Raw genomic sequence first — 15,694 nt, forward strand, 5'->3', positions numbered from 1 at the left:
CAAGATTGCCTGAAATGTGATGCCGATAGCAGGAAAGAGAGAGAACAGGAATGGGGCAGACAGATTTCAATTCCAGAACTTGAAAAACAAAGATTAATATAGAACATTATAAATATATTCAGGAAATCAAATAAATTTAAAGACATATAAATTTGGTAGAGTCATACATTAACACCTGACTGTGTTTGAATTGACTGGGATTCTTTAATCATGAACCCATTTTGTGATTTCAAGTTTATTTCCCAATGAGATAGGAATTTTTAAAAAAGCAAAATTAAGCCTTTGGTTGGATGTTGATTTTAGGAGCTATGGTAAATAACTATCTATTGTGTTCGCCTCATTTCATTTTGCTAATTGCAATAGGATAAGAGCAGCTTTAAATTTCTACCTCTGAAATAAGTTAAGAAACCATAAGGTTGCACAGAAGAATTCTCATATCATTTAGTTCAAGTTATTTGTTTTATGGAGGTCCAGATGACTGAAGTATACTAAGCAAGCTCTTCAAAAGCAGGTTTGCTAATTTTTTTAAAACATGATTTAAAACTTTCTTATTTTATTGTAGAAAATGTCACAGTATATGACAATAAAGAACAGAAAATAATTGACATTAAGAGAATTCAGGAATTCTACCTACATTCCCAGTGATCCCTTAGACAGGTTTTTAATGCTTTACCCAGGGCCTAAAATGTTTACAAATTTGCTAAAAGACCTAGGTTAAAAATGGATTAATTTCTAGAGACTGAAATTCCAAAGAAAGAAAACTGGGAAAAAAAAATCTAAATCACAACAACAACAAAAAGAAAAATCATCACATGACCTTTCTTCTTAAAATAATTTTTAAGATCATGTTTGCTAAATGTACTATTAAGCCAACTAAAAGAATTCAATGTAAAAAATCTAGAAGTAAAACAGAAGGCTCATGAATCACATCACTACATCAAGAATATTTCTTTTTCAGCATTGTATTTTTTGCACATATGGAAAAGAGAAAAACAAATATGAAAACATAAATCTAGGAGTTACCAAATAAATATCTTAGTTTCACCATAAGTGATATATAAGATGCATATCCTTTTAAAGTGGTTTGACTTTTCAACTTTTTTAATGTATTTAAAAAATTAAAAAATATGAAAGACTGGGTCCAGATATGCAATGGCACCAATAGTGATAAAAATATATATTGAACAATGTCAAATAAATTCACTTAGTTCCATGTGTATCAATTAAAAAAATCATATCTGTCTTTGAAAAATATAGAAATATTACTAACCTTCCTTTTATATTTTGGAAAATTTGTTTATTTCTAATTCCATAAGTACTTTTCTTTTTATTTAGATCAAACACTCTTCTCTGAATCTTTTTCCTCCTTGAAGCATTTGGATATAAGTCTGTAGAAGGCAGTTTTTTCAGGGGTGACTTACTTGATGAAACACAAAAGAGGGCAACTGTCCCCACTAAAAGATAATACCTGAAACAGGTCAAGGATTTTATGCAGAGTGTGACTTGGAGCACCCATTCAATAACAACAACAAAATAACACTACCATGATTTCAAAGCAAGCTTGAGAGGTTGGCAGTAATATGATAGCATCAGCAGTATAGTATGTGAAGCAAACCACACTTCCCCAGAAACTATTTAAAATTAAAATTATAAAAGCATGACTTAAAATAATTTCCAAGTTCTTTACGAAGCAGTTAGCTAGAGACAATGCATCGCATCAAATGCCTATATTAATAAAACAACATAATTTTATTATAAAACATAATTTAAAAATCTAAAATAGTTCAATAGAATAGATTGAAAGGAAGCAGAGGGAAGTAATGATGAAAATAAAAGCAAAATTTAAGAAGGTATAAATCAGCAAAGTAACAATTCCAGAAGTTGGTTCTTAAAAAACAAAACACTTAGCTAGCCTAATTAAAAAGTGAAAGAGAAGAAAGTGCTAATACACAATATTTGAAATTATAAGGTAAAATGTCATGTAAAAAAAGAAATTTTATAAAAACATAGAAAACAACTTTTCTAACAATTTGCAAATGTGCTTGAAAATCCAAGAAATTGATAATTTTGTAGGAAAATAAAATTTACCAAATTGTCTTCAGTAGAGGCTGAGAGTCTTAAGAAATTCTCAAAAAAAGAAGAAATAATGAATATAGTCAAAAAGTCTCCTCCATATTATATTTTTCTAGAACAAATCAACAAAACTATTTAAGAATAGACAATCTCAAACTATCCACATCACAGAAAAGGAAAGAACTATCTAATCATTTCCATGAAGTTAAGCATGACTTTAATTTGAAAATATGATGAATATTTCACAAAAAATCTTAAATTCTAATTTAAAATATAAAATATGATTTTTGATTATAATATTGTAAAAATATTGCAATTTTAGCATTAAAATATTAAATAATTTTAAATAGCAAAAAGATAAAATAATTATCTTTTTGAATGAAAGAGTGTTTTAATATTATGAAATATATTAATATAATGAATTATATTAAAGAAATACAGGGATAAGCATATTGCTATTTCCATGGTGTCTATCTAACATTATGTAACAAACTACTTCAAAACTTACAAAACAACCAATTTATTATCTCATGATTGTGCGGGTCAGAAATATAGTGCAGGACTTTGTTGGAGAATATATCAATTTTTCATATCATTAACTAGGATCACTCAGAGTATTCATCTCATATCTGGGCTGGTCTGGAAGATACTATGACAATTTCACTCATATAACTGTTATATTGCCATAAAGAAGATTGACAGCGAATCACCTGGGTGCCATTCATTTCCTGTACCTCTCTATGCGTTCTCCCCAGGAAAGTAACTATACTTTCTTCACTGTGGCTTAGAACTGCCATCCTCTAAAATACTAAGCCTAGAAACTGATAAAACATTATTTCTATTGTAATCAATTAGCCAAAGCGGTCATATAATAGTCTAGGTTCAAAGGAAGGGAACTTAGACCCCACGTCAATTAAAGAAAACCAAATATTTGTCATCATTTTTATTTCCTGAAGAGGTAGACTATGCATTTAAAAATAATAACAGCAATTTAACAAGAGTTTTAAAAAATTACTGTATTAAAGTTAGGACTTAGACATAGATGCTGCCATCTTCACTATTACTGTATTATTGTATTAGCCAATACAATAGGCAAAAGAAAGCAAGTAGAGTTCTAATAATTAAACAAATATATTTATTTGAAAATTATATTGTTATAGGTTGAAAATTTAAAAGAATGTGTGGAAAAACTAAAATCAGCAAGATAATTTAATGAATTCATTTATAAGATCAACATACAAATATTAATAGCACTCATGTATATATATAAAAAAAACCAGTTAGAATACATAATGAAGAGCAGACCCATTTGCAATGGCAAAAATTTTTAGAGGTAAGATAAAATGTCACATGTATACATTGAAAAAATCTAAAACTTACAAAAAGAAACTCTAAAACATTGAAAAAACATACACAAGATTATACATTTTGTAAAACGAAAAAATTACCATTTTTTGACAAAAGACAAAGTTATAAAGATGTTAAATATTCTCCACATTAATTTATAACAAATATATATAAAATTATAGTTTATTATTTATAAATTATGTTCTCTAAATTAAAAACATCACTGGGTTTCTTATTTACTACAGCAAGACAAAGTGATTATTAGGTTCATGTGGAAGAACAACAAGGCAAGAATAGCCAGAAAAATACTGCAAAAAAAGAAGAACAATGAGAAAGGAGAAGGTCTACCAATATTCAAACACTGTGACATGGTATATAAAGGAACAGAATAGAAATCCAGATGTTGATTCAATTTTGTATGAAAATATATCATAAAAAGGCAACATGTTAAATAAATAGTAAAAAAGAATTACTTTAAGTTGTTCTGTGATAAACAACTATTTTTAAAAAACTAATAATATACAAATGTCTGAAAGCTTAAAATTATACCAAAACAAAAAGTTAGCAGAAAAATTATTCTTTTTTATATTACACACAAGAATATATTCTCGATGGATTGAGAATATGAATGTAAAAATTAAAGTAGAGATTTTCTTTTTAGTACCTCATTGAAATCTCCTAGTATAAAACACACCAGGAAAAACAACTGAGAAAAATCGTTTAGGAAACAATCATAGGCAGTGAACAGTGGGTAGTATAACACACAGATCACTGAAAGAAGACAATATTACAAATGGGCATCATAACTGCCTAGGAAAAGTTACCTTGCTGCAGCACAGTGAGCTGGATGCCAGGCTCAGAGCCTGTTGTTCCTGTAGAGCTGCAAAAGCAGTCATAGGGTTTGGGGCAGCTAACATAGCTCTAATCTATCGGGAACAAAGTGGAGAGGAGGACACTGGATGTGTGAGGGTCTGAGAACTGTATGTGAAGGGTCTTCATGAAACCTTGAGCAAGGGTTGTGCTGAGCACTGCAAGATACAACTAAATGAGGCTTACTAGGAAGTATCTGCTATTGGGATGGGATTGGAAATATCAGAGATCGAATTCAACTGAGACTTTGTGAACATGTTAACATCACAGGCATCTAAATGAAATACCAGAAGGCTGTACCTTACAAGTAAGAACCACACCCTATAATAAGGCCTACTCTAGATCCTCCTTAAACACACACACACCCATACACACACACACACACACACACACACACACTTATGGAAGAAAAAAAAAATCTGGTAAAATGTTATGGGGAGAAAATGGTTGGGAATCCCCTAAAGTTAAAGGATCTTAGAGAAAACGCCATTTCTACACTTCTACCCTTTAAAAAGCTCAAAAACAAGGCTACACAAGTTTAATGTGACACGCCAAAACTGAAATACCTATTAAAGCAAAAATAAATGTACTTCAGAGAAAGTTACTAGAATCTAGAATCTCAACAAATCATCAAGAATGCCCAATATACCATAAAATATGGCAAGACATGCAAATAAACAGGAAAATGTGACACTCATCAAGAACAAAAGCAGTCAACAGAAATGGACCCTAAGATATCTGAAATATATTTAGCTGATAACGATCTAAAAACAGGTGTTATAAAAAGGTTTAAAGAAGTAAAAAATAATTAAAGAAAAAATTAAATATAATCTTAATGAGTGAATTAATAAGAAGTAGAAAATACAATAAAAAGCAAAAAGACAGATATTTGGGTACATGGAAAGACACTTGACATTGTTGAATACAGGAGTAAGAAATAGAAAGTAGTAAATTGAAGTGCTAGGTAGAAAGTGTGAATGGTCAAGAGTGAAATGAAGAAAAGACATAATGTACCTAGGGATAAACTTAAAAAGAAAAGCAGAAAGAGACAAAAAGCATCATTCTTTTGACTGCCTGATGTATGTGACTATTGCATTAGTCAAGTCTCTCCAGAGAAACAGAACCCATCGGATGTGTGTCTCTTTGTGTATTTCTCTTTCTCTTTCTCCTTCTCTCCTTACTCTTTTTCTCCTTCTACACACAAAGACACACACACACACACACACACACACACACACGAATATTTATTATAAGGAATTGGAAATGGATCATGTAATTACGGAAGCTTGCAATTCCAAAATATGCAGTGTGGGAGACCAGGGAGAGCTGATGGTGCAGATCAAGTTCAAAGGTGGTAGGCTAGAGAATTTCTTCTTGCTCTGGAGGCCACAGTTTTTGTTCTATTCAAACCTTCAACTAATTGGATGAGGCTCACTCACATTAGGGAGGGAATCTGCTTTATCCAGAGTTCACCAATTTAAATGTTAATCTTATCTAAAGACATCCTCCAAGTTGACATGTAAAATTAACCATCACAACTATTTTCTTTTAGTTAATGCAGTAAATTTATTACAATTCCAGTTAAAACACTGCTAGAATAATTGGAATTATATAAGCTGATATTAAAGTTCGTATGGAAAATAAATAGCAAGAATTTCCAGGGAAATTCTAAAAATAGAGAGTAATTAGAGGTAACAATTTCTCCCAGATATAAAATATGTTTTGAAGACACCAGTGAGTTCCTGGTGAAAAATCTGGCAAACAAGTCAAAAATAATATAGAAAAAATCTGAAAATTCATAGAAAATGAATAAAACTGTATCTTAATAAGAACAAGTCCAATCCTAACCACAATAAAATAAATGCATATAAAACTACATTGAGATATAATTTTTATCTATCACATTGAGAAAAAACAAATAACTGATAGCACAATACATTGGAAATGACGTAGGAAAATAGCTACTATCATGCATTGCGAATGAGAATGCAAATTAGTAAAATTTCTACAAAAAGCAATTTAGCAACATCTATCAAAATCACAAATAAATACGCTATTTGACAAAGCAATTTCCCTCAGAAATGTATCATTCATATTTATTTAACATATATGCATTATCACTTGTAAAATCAATAGAAAACTAGAAAACTTAAGGTTCATTAATTGTTTAATAAATATGGCATATAAAACATAACACTATATGACTTTTTAAAAGACTAAAAGTCTATATAAACTATATTCAAGATATATCAATTGAACAAAATAACAAAATGTAGACCAGTGCATAATATATTATTCTGCCATTTGTTCGTATAAGGGAAAATAAATACATATACATTTACTTGTTGATGAATAGAATATCTATGAAAGAATGTATAAAAAAGTGATATTATGTGTTGCCTTTATGGGTGAATAAATGCTTGGACAGCAAAGGAGAGAAGATTTTCACTAAATTAATTTCTTGCACAAATACATCTAAAATATTTAAATTATTAAAATGTTAAAATTAGAATATCTTATCAGCCTCATCATACTATGATGCGACTTGCAACTTCAACACATGGACACATATGAAAATTATTTTTCTAGGCTCTAATGATTATGTATAGTATAGGTTATTTTTTAAATTTTTCAGTCTCCATTTTAATATTTTCCTTTGTTTTGTTTAGTTTGAATGTTTCCAATTAAATTTATGTAATTTCCTGTTCACAATCTTATTACTTACCTCTATTTTCTTAGTTTTTAAGTGTCTGTTTTGCATCTTAAACCTTCAAATTTACCGTTTGATTCCTCCTAATTATTAGAAAGCTTGTTTTCCAACTTGACTTAAATAACACTCTTCAGTACATTTTGTCTGATGACTGTAGTAGTAGTTCTTTCAAAAGATTAGAACAAAAATGTCTGTTGCAATACATTCGTTTGAAGAATAAGATGAAAGTGGAAGTAATTGGGGGAGTCATCTGGGAAAGCTCTTTATAAAAGTGAAAGCTGTGGCTGCAATGTCCTTTAACTTATTCTCACCTAAAACACAGGTGAGACATTAGTGGTAAAGTAGTTATTATGTAACCACGCAGTAATGAGATGGAGCCTATAAGCCACATTCCAAAGAAGACAAAGCAAACATTTTGATAGTATCCTGTCATCAACTGCACTCCCAAACCACCATACTAGCTCCTGATCAAATAATTTTCCGTTCTTGTTACATAAGAAAAAGAAAAACCAATCGAGATAAGCTCATTAGTTCAATTTTCTGTTACCCTCAGTCAAGTTTATTTCTTACTGAATAGAAATGACGTGTCTTATTTTAATTCTCTTCTTTAGTAAGCACAATTGTCATCAGTTATCCCCCCACTCCTCAGCACCCCACCCAACCCCTGACCTCATCACCAGGGTTGTCCTTTAAGGTCTTTATACTTGAGTCTACCACAAGTCATGCATCAAATCCCTCTGGTAAATCATGTGACTGTCCCTCTGCATGGTCAAGGCAAGCCTAGAATTTCTTCAGTAGTACTGCTTTGAGTAAAGATTCATAAAATTATATAAACATTTTTATAGTGTGTACTTAATAAAATAGTCATCTATCTAAAATACCATACAGTCTAAAGTGATATCTATTGTTTCCTTTATCTGTTCTCCTGTTTTATTTCTTAATTATAATTCATCTAAACCAACATAGCCTAGTTATTTTTAGTTAGAGATGAATTTGCTTTGATGTGATTTTTTTTCTTTTTCTGCAATGAAGCTATGTCCAAAGAATGTACTTTTCTTTTCTGTCCCCTGGGTTCAAGCAATTCTTGTGCCTCAGCCTCCCAAGTAGCTGGGACTACAGGCACATGCCACCATGCCCAACTGATTTTTTGTTTTTTGAGTAGAGACGGGGTTTCACTATGTTAGCCAGGCTGGTCTTGAACTCCTGGCCTCAAGTAATCCACCTGCCTCAGCCTCCCAACACGCTGAAATTACAGGTGTGAACAACCACGCCTGGCCAGAAAGTACTTTTCGAGAAGTTTCATATAGATTCTTTTCCTGTTGCTTAGAAATAGATGGCAGTTATTCAGAGAACTGGAGAAGCTAAAGTGTGTACATTTCCCAGCCAAAAAAAAAAAAAATATATGATAAAAAGCATTGACTATGAGCAGATATATTGTCTGGATTGTCTGTTAATTATCCATGTTCAAATGCAGTGAGTAATATTTGGCACATTTTTTTCTACATTCCTTATTTTCATCCAGAGTATAATTAATGTCTTAATATACCAGAAAGAAAAACCGCTGTCCTACATATTTTTGAAGGAATGAAAGCTGAAAACAGGGTGTGAAAATGATTTGTTTACCTTGGTCCACGTAAAATTACTTTAATTTTTCCAGCTGCGTTGCTGCAGTAATTTGAAAGCCTGAGCACATCTCCCAGTATCATTGAAACAAAACTGGAATTAAGATACAACCCTCTCAATCCATATCATAAAGCAGTCAAGGAACTGCTGATGGTGGTTGAACTATTGAGAGTTGGTTGAATTTTATGAATTAATGGCATATATATCATCAACAATTAGCAGATAATAAACTGATTCTGTTATGCTTAAACAAAAAAAGGGGCTTGCCCTAAAAATATGCCATTTGAGATATTATCTTTTCTTTTACTTCATGCCTAAAACATGGATATAGGCGAGAAAAAGAAGAAGACTGTCTCACTGATACAGAAGGGGGCAGGAAAGTGTTGAGTAGAGAAAGGCGGGTCCCCTGGCTAGGGTTCCACCCCTGGGCCTATACCCACAGACCTAGGTGAGGACAGGCACTCCTGACTTCATGCCCAAATGTTGCATTTTCCAAGACCACCCTGCTCACCATGCCCCTATCCTGTGCCTATGGAAACCCCAAGACCCTAGCAGGCAGAGACACGAGCGGCTGGACATCCAGAGGAACACATCAACTAAAGAAGACACAAGGGGCTGGACGCCAGAGCACGTTAGCAGAAGAGCACACCAACAGGCCCGAAGGCCATCGACTGGTGGAATGATGCATACTTTGACCAGGGTGGTCAGACAAGAGTCCGTGCTGCTGAGCGGCCGAACTCCAGGGGAAAACCATCTCCCTTCTGGCTCCTCCATCTGCTGAGAGCTATTGTCACTCAATAAAACCTTGAACTCATTCTCCAAGCCCGTGTGATCCAATTCTTCTGGTACACCAAGGCAAGAAACCCTGGGATACAGAAAGCCTTGTCCTTATGATAAGGCAGGAGGTCTAATCGAGCTGACTAACACAAGCCAACTATGGGTGGCTAAACTAAGAGTATCCTGTAACACACGCTCTCTGGGGCTTCAGAAGCTATAATCATTCACCCCTGCACACCGCCATGGGGTCAGAACCCCACAGCCTTACCCGTTTGCATGCTCCACCCAGAGGTTTGAGCCACAGGGCACTGAAGAAGTAGGCCACACCCCCATTGCATGCCCTATGAGGGGGATAAGAGAATTTTCAACACCAATAACCTAAAATGTGAAATGTATGAGCTAGATGGAACACTTGGGTTCTACAAAAGTGTAGTTGGAATACACCATTTTCTAGTAGACGTATGTTAATTTGAAACACTTGGCACTGCAAGGAGATCTTCACTTCCTGCAAGTGTCTCTGTTTTGAATATTCTGAGTAGCCCAGTACTGTCTTTGTATCTTTCAGGAGAGTGTCTTGGTGTCTGTGTGTGTATTTGAGAGTGGAAGTGTGTGTTTGAGATGGGAAGAGGGCTAGGCCATCTAGTGATGGTTCTCTGGGATACCAACAAAGTTAATACCAAAAGAAAGGAAATCAGTGGAGCCAAAGGCCAAGGAGAACCTGAGGTCAGTGAAGTGAACATGTGTCTTACCTACAACCTAGCAATTCCAATTCTAGGGAGCTAACTAGGGATATTTTGACATAGGTACACAGGAGACCAGCACTAGAAATGTTCATGGCAGCATTTTTTGTAATATCTCAAAACATGCAAACAACCTAAATGTCATCACTATTAGAATAAGCAATTTAGCATATATTCGTTCAGTGAATACTACGCACAGTGAAAATGGATCAACAAGCTGTATGTGTCAACTGTGATGAATCCTAAAAATGTAATATTAAGAATGAAGCACGGGGCCGGGCACAGAGGCTCACGCCTATAATCCCAGCTCTTTGGAAGGCTGAGGCAGGAGGATCACCTGAGGTTGGGAGTTCGAGACCACCCTGGCCAACATGGAGAAACCCCGTCTCTACTAAAAATACAAAGTTAGCTGGGCTGGCACATGCCTGTAATCCCAGCTACTCAAGAGGCTAAGACAGGAGAATTGCTTGAACCCGGGAGGCAAAGGTTGCAGTAAGCTGAGATCGTGCCATTGCACTCCAGCCTGGGCAATGAGTGAAACTCAGTCTCAAAAAAAAAAAAAAAAAAAAAAAAAAAAAGAATGAACCACTGCCAGGCACAGTAGCTTAACCCTGTAATCACAACACTTTGGGAGGTCAAGGTGGAAGGATTGCTTGAGGCCAGGAGTTTGAGACCAGACTGGGCAACATAGCCAGACCCTGTCTCTACAAAAATATTTTAAAAATTAGCCAGATGTGGTGGTGCATACCTATAGTCCTACCTACTTGGTAAGCTGAGGCAGGAAGATTGCTTGAGCCCAGAAGTTTGAGGTTACAAAGCCATGATTATATCACTGCACTCCCTGGGTGTCAGAGCAAGATCCTGTCTCAAAAAAAAAGTAATTTAGATATAACTCAAAAGAAAGATTAATGTAAAATTAATTAGAATGGCTGCTTTTGGAAAGAAATTGTAAGGAATATGATGAGGGAAGGGTAGAAAAAGTTTTTCAAAGAGCAGTAAATATTTGATTTTTTAACTTGATGGGTAGAGAAATGTTTGCTATATACAAAATGTAACTTGTGTACAAAACATAAACCACTGTTATTGGCTCTCTTTTATTGAATATTGTCACAGAAATTTTGCAACTTATTTTCCCAAAGCATGTGGTACTACTATTATTCCCTTTTATGTAGAAGCAACCTTAGGCACGTATTAACCCAGCCACGGTCACACAGAATAAATTATCCAAGATAGCATGGCTAGCAAGTTTCAGATCTGGGATTTAAACTGTGGTAATCTGACTGCAGTGCAAATGTTACTCTCTATATAGTGCTACTATACTGTACATATTTCCTTATCTAAGCACATGCATGATTTTAATGTGGCTAAAATCATATTAAATTCTGCATTTTATCTGTAACATTGCATTCAGGGATTGTCTGTCACCCATGCATTTTCTGTGTCAATGGGTATGGTTAAATACTCATTGAAAACCATATATTTTAGTGGTCAATATTTTATCCTATAGTTGTGCCATACTTTATTTAAAGCCACCTAAGTGTTTATTTTCAATGTTTCAATATAATAGTTTCAAAAATATTCTTGAATATGTTCTTTCTTTTCAATAAAAAATACAAACGCAATTTTAAAACATTCTCATTGGTCTCTAAAGAGCCCATATAAACTGACATTTCCATTAGGTATTTATGAGAGAACTGGTATTTTGAAAATTTGACACATCATCATCATATAACATTGCTGCTTTCACCTGCATACATTTAATAAGCAAGGGGTTTGGATTTTTATATGCATTTTGATAAATAATTTTCCTTTATTTTTATAATATTTTAGTTTTCTTCTTTATTTTTTTATTTATTTATTTTATTTTTTTTTTTGAGAGAGGATCTCACTCTTTCACCCAGCCGGAGTGCAGAGACACCATCACTGCAGATTTGAACTCCTGGACTTAAACAATCCTCCCACCTCTGCTTTCCACCATGCCCAGCTTTCCATTTTGTAATAGCTAAGTTAGTATTTGTTTTAGTGCCAGGTAAGATAATTTAGTATAAAAAAGATTATGGTTATTTGTCATGTTGGTCTAAAGGTTTTGTTATTCTACAGGTACCTTTTAATTTTCTTTTTGACCTAAAATGTTTTAAAATTTTTCATGAGTGTGTGGCTTTAAAACTACTAATATGTTTAGAAAACTATTAATTTGTGTGGGAAATATATTTTGTGCTTTCTACCACAAAAATCATATACAGACACCATTTTTTCTCCTTTATATGTTTTTAAATTATTAATTATTATACCTATATCTTATTTTTTGTCAGATATAATGCTATAGTCTGAAAGTTTGTGTTCCCCTCTCCCAAATCCATATGAAATTCTAATCCCTGAGGTGATGGTGGCATTGGGAGATTGGGCCTTTTGAGAGTTGGAGGGTAGAGGCCTTACAATGAAATTAGTGCCCTTATAAAAGAGACACTCGAGAACTGACGTGCCCCTTGCACCTTTTTGAGGGCAGTGAAAAGACTCCATTTATTAAACAGGAATTGAGCCCTCATCAGACACTGAATCTGCTGGCACATTGATCTTGGACTTCTGTCTTCAGAACCTTGAGAGGTAAATTTCTGTTGTTCATAAGCCAGCCAGTCCATGGTACTTTATGGTAGACACCCAAACAATCTAAGGCAGATGAGTATATCACTTTTTTTTTCCAAAATCATTTCCTAATTTTCAGAAAGTTTTCAATATTTCTTGTATTTAATTAATTTGGAATATATATATACTGCCATCCTTCTATTCTATCAATTCTTACACCATTGATTTCTAAATCATTTACTTATCTATCAATGTTTGTACTAATACAATATTGTTTTTCAATATTTACAAAAAGCAAATATCTTTATAATTCTATTTGAAAAAGATTTCTAGGTTTCAATATTATTCTCTTCTCTACAAATTTAGTAGCAATATCAATTACTCGGACCATTGCAATGAAGTCCTGACTGGCTTATTTACTTCAGCAGTATCCTCCATTGTCAATATTTCACCTAGCAGCCAGGGTGATTCTTAAACATGTCAATCATATCATTTCTCAGTTTAAATAATCTAGTAGCCGCTTTCTGATTTTACAATTTAAAGTTTTCATGTATTATACATTTCTACAGAATCTGGACACCCCATTTGGTCCCCAGTTTTGGCCTAATTCTCCGTATCTCTCATGTTGTTTTAGCTACTTCAGCCTTCTTGATATTCTAGGGACAAATCAAGTATAATTCTCTCTATACAAATATTATTGGAATTTTTGCATCATTTTCAATCTTAAAATGATGTTGGTATTAACTAAAAATAATATTACCATTGCTTTCCAGTTTCTAAAATAACAAAAATTATAAAACAACTTTAGGTTTTCAACAGCCTAACACATAGACTTAGATAAAAATTGAGCCTTTTGAACATGAAGAGTGGTGTCATATTGCTTGCTGATGAAAACATCTATATTATATACTCTGGGTCAAAAATTGATCACAAAAATGTGATCTTCTAGGGAATTTGATAGTGACTGCAAGCTCATTTGATAAGCAGGGACAGGATAAGCCCAGACACATGCCTCAGTTCAAGAGTCTTGGGGAAATTAGCTATATCCCATCCCTAACCCTCAATTTTATTGTAGCAAAAACTATAATGGAAAAACAACCAATTGTCACATCCTATCTGGGAAGGGCATTGTGTGGAATAAACAGAAGTCATTAGCTAGTCCAAGCACTTAGATTTTTTGTTTCTCTTTTTTAATCTTTAAGACAAACTAAAGACACAAAGAAGAGAAGTTATTATCAGGCTTTTTTTATAATTAAAAAAATGTAACAAATTTTGTATGCATGAAATCCCTTTATATTGAACATAAATTTTCTTGGACAAAAATCTTGGCTTTTAAGAAACATTAATAGCTATCTTTTTTCTTTTTGTTAACTAGAATCCATTTATAATTCAAGCTTTTATTCCACCAGAAGAAAGTAACTTAGTCTGAGTTAATTGAGTTATGTTTATCGTATACAAGTATCCACTCTTAGGACATCACCTCTTCTAGGGATCAAATCTAATTTCCTGGAGAGAATGGCTTACAAGGAGGACATTTGATCATCATTATCCATGCTGGTATTAGCTGGGCGTCCAAGTTCCCATAAATTCCCAAGTTCTCAGTTCAAAAGGCTGATGCAACGCCAGGCGCGGTGGCTTATACCTGTAATCCCAGCACTTTGGGAGGCCAAGGTGGGCGGATCACGAGGTCAGGAGTTTGAGACCAGACTGACCAACGTGGTGAAACCCTGCCTCTACTAAAAATACAAAAATTAGCCAGGCATGGTGGCATGTGCCTACAATCCCAGCTACTCAAGAGGCTGAGGCAGGACAATCTCCTGAACCTGGGAGGCGGAGGTTGCAGTGAGCCAAGATTGCTCCACTGCACTCCAGCCTGGGCGACAGAGCGATACTCCATCTCAGAAAAAAACAAAACAAAACAAACAAAACAACAACAACAAAAGGCCCATGTGGATCACAGCTGTATTCTTTTGACCTTAGCTACACATGACACTTTAGACCTTATGCACTCTTTTGATGCACCACTAGGGGCCATGGAGAGTGTTTTATTGCCCTCCTGCTGTTCTCTGAGGCTGTGAGGAAACTTAAAACTATCAGCTCCCCATAATTTATATACACTGCATTATACTTTCTACTCTGCTCCTCCGAGAGAGTCAAGTGTGTAGGAGTCCTTTCTTTGAAAATCCATTTGGGAATCTGGTCATAGACTCCATACAAATTAATCCCCACAACTATCTCTCTGATTTTATTCTTCAACTCATCTATCTCTACCCCAGGAATTAACCCTGTTACAGCAGGTTAGAAACATTTTTCTCAGGCATACGTACAAATGATTAACTTTTTGGGGGGCATGAGACTCCACATTTTCTACCCTTTCTCTGTTTGTTTAAGTGGCTATTACTGAAGTATTCTTGCTTAGTATTAATTTATAAAATACATTTATGTCCATAGCTATTCTAGGCTGTGGCTTTTGTAACACAAAATATGTTTTCTTGAGAAATAATGCTTTTTAGAAAAAATGATTTTCAAAATCCCATTGTGAAACTCAAAAACCAATACTTGATATGTTTTGTTCTATGTATTTTTATATGGAAACTTTCATTGCATTAGCCAGTTAATCATTCTTATCTGATAGAAAGAAACAAAAGGCAAGAAAAATGATTGTGAATGAAAAAGATGTCAATAAAATAATTTCATTTAAAAATGAAGCTATTGAAGAAAATAAAATCAAATGATGCAAGCTCCTATTTTTCAGTTTCTGGTAGACTGCTATAGTTGTCCAGAGAAACAGAACCCAAAAAAGACATTATATATATAAAAATCCTTATATATATAAATATATTTTAAATATATACAAAGCTTATATATAATATATATTTAATACATAGAGAATATACATAATTATATATTATATATAATTAATATATACTTTAGGTATAATGTATATATTATATATCATTAATTTATATTA

The 15,694-nt window shown here is 33.6% G+C and overlaps 1 long non-coding RNA gene across 1 annotated transcript in view; it reads left to right on the top strand.

Annotated features, from left to right (window-relative positions):
* Positions 1-15,694, top strand: part of LOC116478865 (uncharacterized) — a 148,948-nt gene that overhangs the window by 110,512 nt on the left and 22,742 nt on the right. Inside the window, exon 5 of the long non-coding RNA XR_004250870.2 lies at positions 12,642-12,744. This is a non-coding gene — a long non-coding RNA (uncharacterized LOC116478865). The remainder of the gene's footprint in view (positions 1-12,641; positions 12,745-15,694) is intronic.

The sequence above is a fragment of the Hylobates moloch genome, unplaced genomic scaffold (assembly GCF_009828535.3).
Source record: "Hylobates moloch isolate HMO894 unplaced genomic scaffold, HMol_V3 SCAFFOLD_3, whole genome shotgun sequence".
Taxonomy (NCBI): domain Eukaryota; kingdom Metazoa; phylum Chordata; class Mammalia; order Primates; family Hylobatidae; genus Hylobates; species Hylobates moloch.